Source organism: Rutidosis leptorrhynchoides, chromosome 9 (genome assembly GCF_046630445.1).
Source record: "Rutidosis leptorrhynchoides isolate AG116_Rl617_1_P2 chromosome 9, CSIRO_AGI_Rlap_v1, whole genome shotgun sequence".
Classification (NCBI taxonomy): Eukaryota; Viridiplantae; Streptophyta; class Magnoliopsida; order Asterales; family Asteraceae; genus Rutidosis; species Rutidosis leptorrhynchoides.
This window is the reverse complement of record NC_092341.1, coordinates 298,021,123-298,036,585: the sequence shown is the minus strand read 5'-3', so window position 1 is coordinate 298,036,585 and position 15,463 is coordinate 298,021,123.

Below are 15,463 nucleotides of genomic sequence, written 5' to 3'. Positions count from 1 at the left end.
CCTTCGGGGTCCGCTGACTTCATCGTGGTATTGATGATTAATGAAGCATGACTTTCGGGGTCCGCTGACTTCATTATAGTATGGTTGCGTGATGGAGCATGATCTTTAGGGTCCGCTGACTTCATCATGGGAGTACGTGATTGGTGGAGCATGACCTTCGGGGTCCGCTGACTTCATCAAGAGGGTTGTGTTGTGGGACGTGAATATCGGGTTGTTCGTATTCACAATATTTCGGGTAGTACGAATGTCCCTGTTGGTTGGGCTCATAGTTTGAGGTAGTGAATGTCGGGTAGTTCGGATTCACTAAGGCTCGGGTTGTACGGCCATCCTCGGTTATACTATGTGGCGGTGGTAGTGAATATCGGTTTGCGCGTATTCACGATGACTCGGGTTGTGCGGTCATTTCGTTGTGAGATATATGGATTGGGTTGGTGGATTTCGGGTTGTGCGAATTCACTAAGGTTCGGGTTGTTTCGACCATCCTCCATATGTGTTTTGGCTCGGGTTGTTTCGACCATGTTGAGTTGTAATCTATTGGTTGTTTGATACACCAATGGTGGGGTCGTAAGGACCATGTTGTGGGAACTATCGGTCGTTTTATGCGTCGATGGTGGGGTCGTGAGGACCATGTGGTATGATTAGTGATGCGATAGCCGTGTTTCGCTCACATGTTTGTTACGGGTGTGACGATGGATGATTTCGTACACCTTGGGATTTGTGTTCCCATAGCCGCTTTGGGCGCTATCGGTTTCTAACCGTGGATTGTGTTGTTACGGTAGTTGCGTATGGGTCGTATTGCGCACTACAATGGATGATTCGTGATTGGTGGTATCCGTAAGGATTCTTTTGGTTCGGTCTTCATTGTTTCGGGTCGTTGACCTTAGGTTGAGACTTGGTTGCTTTTAGAGTTGTACTCGGTATTAGTATACTAAGGGATTGACATCCCGGTACGAGATTAGTTGAGTTTTCCTCGATGTTGGGGAATGAGCATGGTTTAGTGCTCGGGTTGTGAACTTGAGAAATCGCGGGTGACGATTAAGTTGTAGAAGGCGATTCGTTGGAAAGAAATGCTTAGGAAAGTCGGTTTGGGACTTACGTCGAGGACCGTGAGGTGAGGTCCGTTGGGTTAAGTGACGAGGATCACGAGGACGTGATCGAGTCTAAGTGGGGGAGAGTTGTAAGACCCAAATATTTATATTACATACTTATGTACTTATAACATTCTAGTTCTGGTTGCATTGGCTATTTGTATTAGTTAAAAAGCAAAAGAAGCTGGAACAGGCATGTTGCGCGCCGCGCGGTCCTGGTGCGCGCCGCGCAGAATCGAGCTGGCAGACCCTTTTTTCTTTTAAGTGTTTTAAAAAGGGTAAAATGGGTATTTCACTTGATGGCCGGGTTTTGAGCCACAAAACTGATCCATGGGCAATCTTATCTTCATTTTCACCTCTTTCACTCACACACTTACATCTAGAGAGAGAGAAGGGAGTTTAGAGAGAGAGAGCTTGATTGGGGAAGAAGGAGTGGATTTCTCGCAAAAGCTCGGGTTTTAAAGTTGTTCCTTTCGTTCTCGGCTACGCGGTGATAGTATTGGTAAGCTCAAACTCTGAATTTCATTTATTTAATTTGATATTCAAGTTAGGGTTTTGAGTTAATTAGTTGTAAAACCCTTTTAAGTGATGAAATGGGTTAAGTGAAGCTAGTAATCGGATCTTATAGTTATTGTTGGTGGGTTTTGGGTTGGTTGGCGGTTTGGCCTTGATTAGGCTTTGATTATGAGTTTAATCACTTGGATTAGTGATTATGGAAGTATTGGAAACCATTTTAGGGTATTTGGGTGACTAATTGTGACTTTGGGTCAAATTAGGGTTTGGTGGTAATTATGACCCGATTGGCGAATTAATGAGGTTTATAAACTTAAAATGGATTAAGTTGAAGTATAAGACCGAGTTAAATGTGTTTTGGTGGCAAAACTTGTAAAGGATGAGATTTTGACCTTTATGGGTCAAAATTAGGGTTTAAGTGTCAAAATGGGTATGACACGTGTTTAACACTTGAGTTCGGGTTTAATTGGCATATTAGGACCATTCTCACTTGTGTTAGTGATTATTGGTTAGTTTGGGTACGGTTTGTGCTTGGAAGTGCATTTGGGTCGAAATGGCACTAAGTGACGAATTGGGTTAATTTGTGAATCCAATCTAATTGTGTTGTGGTATTTGTGATAATGGAATAGGTATTTTCCATCGGCGAGTTGCGGTTTACTTGGAAGCTTTCTTCAAGACTTCAAGGTGAGTGATAATATCCTATATGCATATGTATGTGTAGGATGGGTGCGGGTTGGGTGAGGTGATTCTCGGTTATAGAGCTCACTTCACATATAGGTAGATTTGAAGGACTTGTGTATGAGTCCAATTGGCACGTTTGTGCGTCTTGGTTGACCATCTTTGGCGAAGTACACGTTTGTGTGCACGTTATCACACTTGGTTGTGATTTGGTTGTTATAACCCTAATGGCGAAGGGTTGATATGGTTGTGTGGTGGATTTTATAATCCCGTGACCGTGGGTTTTAGTATTGTGAAATGAATCTCGGGTAGTGCGGATTCATGGTGACTCGGGTTGTTCGGTCACCTTATTGGAGGTAATGAATCTCGGGTAGTGCGGATTCATGATGACTCGGGTTGTTCGGTCATCTTATGGTTGAGAAGTGAATTTCGGGTTGTGCGAATTCACAAGGCTCGGGTTGTTCGGCCAATGTTCGTGTGTTTGAGGTTAAGGGGTTAACCTTGTTCGTTTATATTGTTATATATATATTAATGTGTTGTTGTGTTGTAGCTAACCCTCCGGGTGTAGCTATTTGGCGATGTTTACTTTGTCGTTGATGGACTATCTTTTGTGTTGTATCTTTAGCTCGTTGCTTAGATCGTACGGTATGCTTAGTGTAGACGCTTTATACTTGAATGCTTCGGTATGCGGTATTTGTTTTGTGTGGCGTATTCATTTTATACATATATATGTATGTAGTATATTATCATTCACTAAGCATTAGCTTACCCTCTCGTTGTTGACTCTTTTTATAGATCGCATGTGGATTGGTGGCTCGGGTAAGCGCGAGGACTAGAAGACGTGCATAGTTGCTTTAGTGACTTACTTTTGGATCATTTAGGATTGGGTAGCGTATTCCCAATCGCCATGCTCGGCTTTGTTGTATTAAAAGTCTTTTGGTCAAATATTGTATTTCGGTACTTAAGGTGGTAAAATGGGTCGTTGTGGGACCCGCTTCGTAAACTCAATTTTATTAATTAAACGTGCTAGTTTTATATATATGAATTTATGGTTAAAAGCGTTTTGGCTAAAAATGTCGGGAACTAGTCAAACATTTTCGTTAAATTGACTTCCGGGGACAGCGGGCTATCCAGGTGGTTTGGCGCGCCGCGCACCCACCTGGCGCGCCGCGCAAATGAACTGCACCAGAATTTTTTTTTTTTTATGTTGTGAAATTTAACGGGAATTGTCGTGGTTTGGTTTGGGTTGTTACATGAAGCTATTCCTACTCCACAAGAACCACAACCTGATCAAGATAAGGAAAAAGAACCGGTAGTTGAAAAGGTTAATGAAGATAACACAGTTAAGGCTAAACCTTATGTTAAACCATACCAACCACCACTTCCTTACCCGAGTAAAATGAAGAAAGAGAAACTTGAAGCCAAGCAATCCAAATTCTTGGATATGTTTAAACAGATAAATGTAAATCTTTCTTTCATTGATGTGATTTCAGGAATGCCTAGATATGCTAAATTCTTGAAAGATCTAATCTCAAATAGAAAGAAAATGGAAGAACTCTCGGCTGTTACTATGAATGCTAATTGTTCAGCAGTGCTGTTGAATAAGATACCAGAAAAACTATCTGATCCAGGAAGTTTCACAATTCCATGTTTTCTGGGTAGTCTTAGTTCAATAGAAGCATTGGCAGACTTAGGTGCTAGTATAAATCTAATGCCTTATTCACTATACGCTAAACTAGACCTTGGAGAATTGAAACCAACCAGAATAAGCATACAACTAGCCGATAGATCAATAAAATATCCTAGAGGGATAATAGAGAACATGCTAGTTAAAGTTGGTACTTTAGTATTTTCAGTAGATTTTGTTGTTCTGGACATGGAAGAAGATTCTCAAGTTCCTCTCATATTAGGAAGACCATTCTTAAACACGGCTAAAGCAATGATAGACATGTTCGGTAAGAAACTGACCCTAAGTATAGAGGATTAGAGTGTTACCTTTTCAGTTGATAGAGCAATGCAACAACCACAATCTGCAGATGATACATGTTATTATATTCAAACTATAGATGCACATGCAGAATTGTTAGAAGAATTTCCAGAATTACAAGGAACAGGAGAATGTTCTTTAGGAGAAGGTAATGAACCAATTGATGAAGCTGAAATGTTAGCTACACTTATAGCTAATGGATATGAACCAACAACAGAAGAAATCCAAATGCTAAAAGAAGAAGACAGATATCGATACAAATCATCGATAGAAGAACCTCCGAAATTAGAGTTAAAGCCACTTCCAAACCATTTGGAATACGCTTATTTACATGGTGAATCTGAATTACCTGTAATAATATCATCTTATCTTACTGAAAATGAGAAATCACAACTCATTTCTGCGTTGAAAGCTCATAAACCAGCCATTGCATGGAAGATTCATGATATTAAAGGAATAAGTCCTTCGTATTGCACACATAAAATCCTTATGGAAGAAGGTCATAAAACGTATGTGCAACGCCAACGAAGACTAAATCCTAATATGCAAGATGTAGTTAAGAAAGAGATTATTAAACTGCTAGATGCATGTTTAATTTATCCAATCTCTGATAGTCCATGGGTAAGCCCAGTTCAATGCGTACCTAAGAAGGGTGGCATGACTGTCATTACAAATGAGAAAAATGAGCTTATTCCTACTATGACTGTAACAGGATGGCGTGTGTGTATTGATTATAGAAAATTAAATGACGCCACCAGAAAAGATCACTTTCCCTTACCTTTCATAGATCAAATGTTGGAAAGATTAGCCGGAAATAGTTACTATTGTTTTCTAGATGGATTTTCCGGATATTTTCAAATTCCAATAGCACCCGAGGACCAAGAGAAAACCACATTCACATGCCCTTATGGTACTTTTGCTTACAAACGCATGCCATTTGGACTTTGCAACGCCCCTGCAACCTTTCAAAGGTGTATAATGGCGATTTTTCACGACATGATAGAAGAATGCATGGAAGTTTTCATGGATGACTTTTCAGTCTTCGGTGATACATTTGAATCATGTCTAGTTAATCTGGAACGAATGCTTATTAGATGCGGACAATCAAATCTAGTACTTAATTGGGAGAAATGCCATTTCATGGTTAAAGAAGGCATCGTTCTTGGTCATAAAATTTCAAAAGAAGGAATTGAAGTGGATAGAGCTAAAGTAGATGTAATTGCTAAACTTCCACATCCCACTGATGATGTAGCGGAGGGGTACGTGATAGTACTATATTTTACTACGAAATACGTTACAAATTACACAAGTTTTAATTATTTATTTACAAAATGGATATACCTAAACCTTGCTACAACACTATAGGCAGTGTACCTAATCGTAGAGTAGTATAGTTTTTAGTAAGTCCGGTTCGTTCCACAGGGAGCGGGCTTATTGCACACTATATTTTTAAACAACTATATTTGTACAAAATATATATAATTATATAAAATAATATATAAAAGGGGTTTACCGTTTAATGACCGGTTTGTCGATTTATATTTTAAGCGAAGCGTATAGTAAATGATGATATTTAAATAACAATAAAATAAATAACCATAATTAAAATGACAATAAATAAAAGTACGAGGAAATATGAAATAAAATATATTATGCTTATTTAAACTTCCGTAACCATGATGGTTGACGTGTTGATTTTAGTTTTATGCCCATGGGTTAATTGTCCTTTGTCCTGGATTATTTAATATGTCCGTCTGGTTTTCGTCCATAACAGTCCATCAGTCATAAATATAAAGTGCAATGTGTCCTCGTCAAATTATTATTATACCCGAAGTTAAATATTCCAACTAATTGGGGATTCGAATTGTAACAAGGTTTTAATACTTTGTTTAATGAATACACCAGGTTATCGACTGCGTGTAAACCAAGGTTTTACTACTTTGTTAACAATTACACCAATTACCCTTGAATGTAATTTCACCCCTGTTTTAATTATTCTAGTGGCTATTAATCCATTCCCGTGTCCGGTTAAATGAACGATTATTCGTACATATAAATACCCCGCCCATCGTGTCCGATTGAGTGTATATGGTAATTTATAGGGACGCCCAATTGTAGATCTTTATATTAACATTAACAAACTATCATTTAGTTAAACAAATATAAAGCCCATTAATAGCCCATAGTCTAATTTCCACAAGTGTCGTTCTTTTGTCCAAACCCCAATTATGGTACAAAGCCCAATTGCCCAATTTTAGTAATTAGCCCAACATCATGATTACTTCGTTTTAAATAAGCATAATAATAACTTAAGTACGAGACATTAATTTAAAAAGGAGAACATAGCTTACATTGATTATTTATCGCGTAGTGTTACACGGACAGAGCTTCGACTTTAAAAACCCGTAAAAATAACTTTTACATAACCCAAACTAATCTAATATAACACTAATCTATACTATATATACATATATATATTTATTTATATTATACTAGGGAGTATTATTATTATTATTTATTTTTTATATTTTACATGCAGAACTCGAGAGCTTTTATAGCCAGAACTGAAATTCACTGCTCCGCGAGTCGCGGCCATTTTGGCCTTCCAGCTCCGCAAGTCGCGGAGGTTCCAAAACCAGCCCACAAGTTCAAGATCCAAGGCTGCCGACGGTTTTTATTTAAATATATATAATATATAAATAATTTTTATAATTATTTATATATTATATTATATTTATATACATAGTAGACTCGTAATTTTTTTTCCGTTGCGTCGAGCGTTGAGAGTTGGTTCATGTACCGGTTCCGGATTTTCGAACGTCCTTGCGTATGCTGAGATATTTTGTACTTTGCGTTTCGTAACTTATACTCTTGTCATTTTTAGACGTTCCTTATCAATAAATTGAACCTTTTTAATTGTATCTTGTACTTTTGAGCTTTTTGGACCTTTGCGTCTTCAATTCGTTGTTTTCGCCTTTTGTCTTCGCACTTATTTAATATAAATGAATATTACATGAAAATGGAACAATTGCAACTGAAATCTTTACATATCGGAGGGATATTGATACTAAATATATGTTCATTTGGAGCACTATCAAATATCCCCACACTTGAACGTTGCTTGTCCTCAAGCAATACAGTCTTGAAATAAAACACACTAGAATCACTTCTTTATTCTTCACACTTTGTACATCAGTGATTTTGATACGGCGGTATAAACAATGATAGTAGCATTTGTGGTTTACAGTCCCACATGACTATGAAAATTTAGATCTGTTAGGAAATTTGATCTTTATGAAAACATTTGATCTTTTGAAAATTCATGCTAGATTTTACCCTAGACAGGTTTTCCGGAATAACCCTTCACCGGTGTTTGCAAAATATTTTTGTGGGTTGGTGGGTTTCAGATTTGAAAATTTTAGCTCAAAACTTATGGTTTTGTGTCACCCACTTGCTAACGTTGTATTAGGAAAGCAACACGTCCAGTTTACTTGTCCCGTATATTACCTTTCGGTAAACTACCGTCCGGTTGTAAAGGAAAGCGATGAACAAGCAACTGTTAAGGCAATGTCCCGTGACATGCTTTTGATTATGGTTTTTAACGTGTCGGATGCAATACTATCCATTGTAGGAGCAATAGTAAAGATCACCCTATAGTTTTTCGGTCTTGGCAAAAGGTCCTGTCTTCGACCAAGCTATGCAACCACCGTTCTTACGGTTGACACCCGATTTGGTTCAGGTGACCTAATGAATTCCAGGTGAATTCCTAGGATTTTACGTTCAATGGTAATGAACGCATTAAAAATGGGTTTTCAGAAAACAAATCGGTTTGTAATTTTGATCAAAATATTTTCTCGTTTCAAGCTCGAGTTTAGATATCATTGAATTCCATGAGTTTAAATTCTCAATCTTTAAGGTCAATCTCAAGGATTGAGTAATATCAGTCTTAAAAGCTGATTTTTAATCTTTAAGGAGATTATCCTTTCTGGGGATCTGATTCATTAGTCTTATCAAGCTAATTTGCACGGTGCCCCCCCCATTGTACGAGATAAATACTTCTCATGGTTAGGATAAATCTGACCACTTGGCGACCCTGTTTGATGCTGAGGTCCGTGGATTTCCTGCTGATTTTAGAGATGACTTTTCTAGATTTTTCGTCAACCTACAGCTGGTCTGGACGACAACTTCCTGACCTAAATCAAGAAGCGCGTGTCTTTTTCGGAAGACTTTACTTCCTTTTAATGATGGAATTGATTCATCGTGTAGATCCATCTTTTCTTTTCTTTCATCGGGTAAAATAGTTAATTTAGTCCAAAACAAAAGCACCTGCAATAAACCTTACAGAAACATGTGATAGATAGTTTTTAATTGAATAACTTGGCACATTCTCCCCACACTTAGTTTCTTTCTTTGCCTTTTTATTCTCCTTTATTCCATTTTAAATGAATTCAATCGTTTTAGGGTGTTTCTCAATTTATGTCCTTTCCGAGGTAACGATAATTTCGGTATTAACACCTAGTTTTCACCGTTCATAAATATATATAAACATGATTTTAAATTCATTTAGTTTAAAATTTTTCAAATTTTCATAAAATTTAGAAAATAAGCCAAGTATAAACCTGAGAGAATTTATAACCCTTCCCCACACTTGAGATCATGCAATGCCCTCATTTGCATGAAATCAGACTCTAATTATAAATTCATGAGGGTGATTAGTGTAGAAAAGTGATTGAAAATACTCAGCTTGTAATTATAAAGCTCGTCGAATGATAGATGGCGCGGCTCATCGTTCATTCCTTCTTGTTTTATCACACATATTTTTCTTCAAAAACGGTTGCTTTTCTGAACTGTTTGCTAATCTTTAAAAATGCGTCTTTTACCCTAATTTATTATGCATGTTTATTAACGAGTTATGCACTAACCCGAACCCCTAATTTAACGTTAAGTGGGGTTAAACTTCCCCACACTTAGCTGACGACATGTGAAGTCAGTAGAATAAGTTCCACGAATTAAAATAGTGAGCCAGTTATTCACATCTCGGGTGGTATAAAATATATTAATGGGTTTAAAGTTTAGACCCACCCGATCGTCACTACTAAATTCTTTTTTAAGTGTAGCTTTTAGTAAATGGATATGTCTCTTTTCTGGTTCTTGGTCAATTGGATCGATATACACCGACATACATATTATAGGGTGGACAATTTCTAACGTTTCCTTCCTTTTATTCTCAAGATCAAAGTTTTCACCTCTATTACCCAATTGGGTGAAATCTGAGGTGTCATTATCTATTACAGCTCGTAGTTCATTTTCGGTAGATGACTCGTCTATTGAGAATATTGGGTTGGAAGGTTGTGGAATGGTGAAGTTCGGTTTGGCCTTGGGGTTAAAATTTTCAACGTTATCGTATTCCCAAGAGTACCAATTTGTCACCCTTATTTCTTCTTCATCATTCATTGATGGATTGATGATTTTGTCTGTAGAGGCTAATGTGTCGATATGTTGTGAATTTGGTAAGACTGAATAAAAAGTATCATCGAGGTAGTTGGTGATTTCGGAGCTCTCGAATTCATCAAAATTCGATGATATGGGATTTTTTTGAACATGTCTCCTCAGATCAACAGGTGTGTAATTTGATAGAGTTTCAGCTTGCCGGTTTACAAACTCTCTCATTTGTTCATTTTGAGCATCGAGTTCTTCGAGTTTGATTTTTATAATGTTTAAAGAATTTTCGGACACGTAATTTTCCTCGTCTTCTGGTTGTTGACTTTGGATATATTCTTGGGAATAATCCCAATTTGAATTGTGTTCTTCGTAATCGTTCCATTCAGGTTCCGTGGGTGCGTAATTTTCCATAGGAACGTAATAGTAACATTCCCATGTTGAGTGATAATCTCCACAGATTTCACAACCAGTTATTGTTTCGTCGTTCGCGATCCAAGATTGACCGAATGAATTGTTATCAACACTCGTTTGAGGGTATTGATTTAATTGATTTTGGAGTTCAAAAAGAGTTTCCAAGGCCCTGTTTTCAAAATTTTCCATTTTATTGCGATGGACAAATTTTTAGCTACAATGTGGTGCGTTCACTAATTATCCTATTAGTTATAAAAATAGAAAAACTTATATAAGTTGTCCAATTAATAGACTTTTCTGCTTTTGCCCACGTTTCGAATAGCCAAAAGATGCAGCAGGGAGCCAGAACCCTTTAAATCGGAAGTTCACAACTCAGCCACTAACAAATCCAACTATTACTACGAAGCAGAAAATTGTCAACGTCCATTAATTTAACCACTTAAATAATTTTTCTTTTCGTTTGAGATATTAGATAAGAAATAGAGAAAATTTCTAAGTCCTAAAAACTAAAGCGTCGAGAAATAAGAAAGAAAAAGAATGCGCGTCGAAAAACGTTGAAAAATAAAAATAAGAAAATAGCGCGTCGTAACTTAAAAAAAGAATTAAAAACTAAGAATTAAAAGTTGCGTCTAAAAATATTAAAGCTTAAAAGAAAAACTATATCACAAATGGTAATAACTTAAAAAGGTACTAAAATATAAAAACGGCGTCGCAAAATTCTAAAGCACCTAAATCTTAGTCTAAAGAAAAAGCACTTAAGGGATTTTACGGCAAAGCCTAAAAATCTAGAAATAAAAATAACTATGGCAAAAACTAAGTTTAAAACTAAATATGAGCTAAAAATACAAATATTACGCTAAAACGATTAAAAAGGGACAAAATATAAAAATATACAAAAAGTTGTAAAAAGTACAATTTTTATAAAAATATTATTTTTATATTATTTATTTATTAAAACTATTAATTTTACAAATTAATTAAACTAATTTAACTAAAATATATAAATTAAATAAAAAGTAAAAGTAATTATAATAATAATAATTAGTTAGGGTTATAATAATAATAATTAATAATTATCCGTAATTAATGCTGAATTAGGGTTCTGTGTACCCGTGTCAGAGTGTCTCCGCGAGTCGCGGTAATCGATGCAGCAAACCCCGCGAGTCGCGGGATTCCAAAATTCAACTCTGGTACAGTTTTTAATTCGACGTGTTTTTTTTTTTTTTTTTTTTATTGTTTTTCTAAAAATATATTTATACAAATATATATTAAAAATATAGCGTTTCGCCAAGTCCCCGGCAGCGGCGCCAAAAACTTGATGATGTAGCGGAGGGGTACGTGATAGTACTATATTTTACTACAAAATACGTTACAAATTACACAAGTTTTAATTATTTATTTACAAAATGGATATACCTAAACCTTGCTACAACACTATAGGCAGTGTACCTAATCGTAGAGTAGTATAGTTTTTAGTAAGTCCGGTTCGTTCCACAGGGAGCGGGCTTATTGCACACTATATTTTTAAACAACTATATTTGTACAAAATATATATAATTATATAAAATAATATATAAAAGGGGTTTACCGTTTAATGACCGGTTTTTCGATTTATATTTTAAGCGAAGCGTATAGTAAATGATGATATTTAAATAACAATAAAATAAATAACCATAATTAAAATGACAATAAATAAAAGTACGAGGAAATATGAAATAAAATATATTATGCTTATTTAAACTTCCGTAACCATGATGGTTGACGTGTTGATTTTAGTTTTATGCCCATGGGTTAATTGTCCTTTGTCCTGGATTATTTAATATGTCCGTCTGGTTTTCGTCCATAACAGTCCATCAGTCATAAATATAAAGTGCAAGTGTCCTCGTCAAATTATTATTATACCCGAAGTTAAATATTCCAACTAATTGGGGATTCGAATTGTAACAAGGTTTTAATACTTTGTTTAATGAATACACCAGGTTATCGACTGCGTGTAAACCAAGGTTTTACTACTTTGTTAACAATTACACCAATTACCCTTGAATGTAATTTCACCCCTGTTTTAATTATTCTAGTGGCTATTAATCCATTCCCGTGTCCGGTTAAATGAACGATTATTCGTACATATAAATACCCCGCCCATCGTGTCCGATTGAGTGTATATGGTAATTTATAGGGATGCCCAATTGTAGATCTTTATATTAACATTAACAAACTATCATTTAGTTAAACAAATATAAAGCCCATTAATAGCCCATAGTCTAATTTCCACAAGTGTCGTTCTTTTGTCCAAACCCCAGTTATGGTACAAAGCCCAATTGCCCAATTTTAGTAATTAGCCCAACATCATGATTACTTCGTTTTAAATAAGCATAATAATAACTTAAGTACGAGACATTAATTTAAAAAGGAGAACATAGCTTACATTGATTATTTATCGCGTAGTGTTACACGGACAGAGCTTCGACTTTAAAAACCCGTAAAAATAACTTTTACATAACCCAAACTAATCTAATATAACACTAATCTATACTATATATACATATGTATATTTATTTATATTATACTAGGGAGTATTATTATTATTATTTATTTTTTATATTTTACATGCAGAACTCGAGAGCTTTTATAGCCAGAACTGAAATTCACTGCTCCGCGAGTCGCGGCCATTTTGGCCTTCCAGCTCCGCAAGTCGCGAAGGTTCCAAAACCAGCCCACAAGTTCAAGATCCAAGGCTGCCGACGGTTTTTATTTAAATATATATAATATATAAATAATTTTTATAATTATTTATATATTATATTATATTTATATACATAGTAGACTCGTAATTTTTTTTCCGTTGCGTCGAGCGTTGAGAGTTGGTTCATGTACCGGTTCCGGATTTTCGAACGTCCTTGCGTATGCTGAGATATTTTGTACTTTGCGTTTCGTAACTTGTACTCTTGTCATTTTTAGACGTTCCTTATCAATAAATTGAACCTTTTTAATTGTATCTTGTACTTTTGAGCTTTTTGGACCTTTGCGTCTTCAATTCGTTGTTTTCGCCTTTTGTCTTCGCACTTATTTAATATAAATGAATATTACATGAAAATGGAACAATTGCAACTGAAATCTTTACATATCGGAGGGATATTGATACTAAATATATGTTCATTTGGAGCACTAGCAATTTGGCTGGATCCAGGGTGGCCATGCGACTCGCATGGCCAGAGGCACAAAATCCATGCGAGTCGCATGGAGTGAAAATGCTGGTCAGGTCCTATATAAAGCCAGTTTTCTGCCGAGTTTTAAACACACAAAAAAATATATCTCTTTCTCTCAATATATCGTATATATTTATATTTATATTTATAATTTATATTTTAATTTCAATTATAATTCTAATAATAAGGGTATGTTAGCAAATGTTGTAAGAGTGTAAGTCGAAATTCTGTCCGTGTAACGCTACGCTATTTTTAATCATTGTAAGTTATGTTCAACCTTTTTACATTAATGTCTCGTAGCTAAGTTATTATTATGCTTATTTAAAACGAAGTAATCATGATGTTGGGCTAATTACTAAAATTGGGTAATTGGGCTTTGTACCATAATTGAGGTTTGGACAAAAGAACGACACTTGTGGAAATTAGACTATGGGCTATTAATGGGCTTTATATTTGTTTAACTAAATGAAAGTTTGTTAATGTTAATATAAAGATTTACAATTGGGCGTCCCTATAAATTACCATATACACTCGACCGGACACGATGGGCGGGGTATTTATATGTACGAATAATCGTTCATTTAACCGGACATGGGAATGGATTAAAGCCACTAGAATAATTAAAACAGGGGTGAAATTACATTCAAGGGTAATTGGTGTAATTGTTAACAAAGTAGTAAAACCTTGGTTTACACGCAGTCGATAACCTGGTGTATTCATTAAACAAAGTATTAAAACCTTGTTACAATTCGAATCCCCAATTAGTTGGAATATTTAACTTCGGGTATAAGAATAATTTGACGAGGACACTCGCACTTTATATTTATGACTGATGGACTGTTATGGACAAAAACCAGACGGACATATTAAGTAATCCAGGACAAAGGACAATTAACCCATGGGCATAAAACTAAAATCAACACGTCAAACATCATGATTACGGAAGTTTAAATAAGCATAATTCTTTTATTTCATATTTAATTTCCTTTATTTTATATTTAATTGCACTTCTAATTATCGCACTTTTATTTATTGTTATTTAATCGCACTTTTAATTATCGTACTTTTTAATTATCGCAAGTTTATTTTATCGCACTTTTATTATTCGCAATTTCATTATCGTTATTTACTTTACGCTTTAATTTAAGTCTTGTATTTATTTTATATTTTACATTAGGTTTTAACTGCGACTAAAGTTTTAAAATCGACAAACCGGTCATTAAACGGTAAAAATCCCCCTTTTATAATAATAATATTACTTATATTTTTATAAAAGTAAACTAATATAGCGTTGAGCTTTGTTTAAAGATTTCCCTGTGGAACGAACCGGACTTACTAAAAACTACACTACTGTACGATTAGGTACACTGCCTATAAGTGTTGTAGCAAGGTTTAAGTATATCCATTCTATAAATAAATAAATATCTTGTGTAAAATTGTATCGTATTTAATAGTTTTTCCTAGTAAAATATAAAGCTATTTTATATACACCTCGCATAACATCAAGTATTTTTGGCATGTTAGAGGAGTTAGGAGTTTTCTAGGGCATGCCGGTTTTTACCGACGTTTCATAAAAGATTTTTCTAAAATTGCCACTCCTATGAATAAACTCCTAGAAAAGGATGCTCCATTCATCTTTTCAGATGAGTGTATCAAATCTTTTAATATTCTTAAAGAGAAACTCACTAATGCGCCGATCATGATAACACCAAATTGGAATCTACCATTTGAACTAATGTGCGATGCAAGTGATTTTGCAATGGGAGCCGTTTTAGGACAAAGGATTGAAAAACGATTTCAACCTATATATTATGCTTGTAAGACGTTACAAGGAGCACAAACGAACTATACAACTACTGAAAAAGAACTCCTTGCTATTGTCTTTGCTTTTGACAAATTTCGATCATATCTCGTTCTAGCAAAAACGGTGGTTTATACCGACCATTCTGCTCTTAGATACCTATTTTCAAAACAAGATGCTAAACCAAGATTAATCCGTTGGATCTTACTCTTACAAGAGTTTGATATTGAAATCCGAGATAAAAGAGGAGCAGAAAATCTCGCCGCTGATCATCTTTCTCGTCTTGAAAATCCCGAATTAGAAGTTCTAAATGAATCGGCCATACAAGACAACTTTC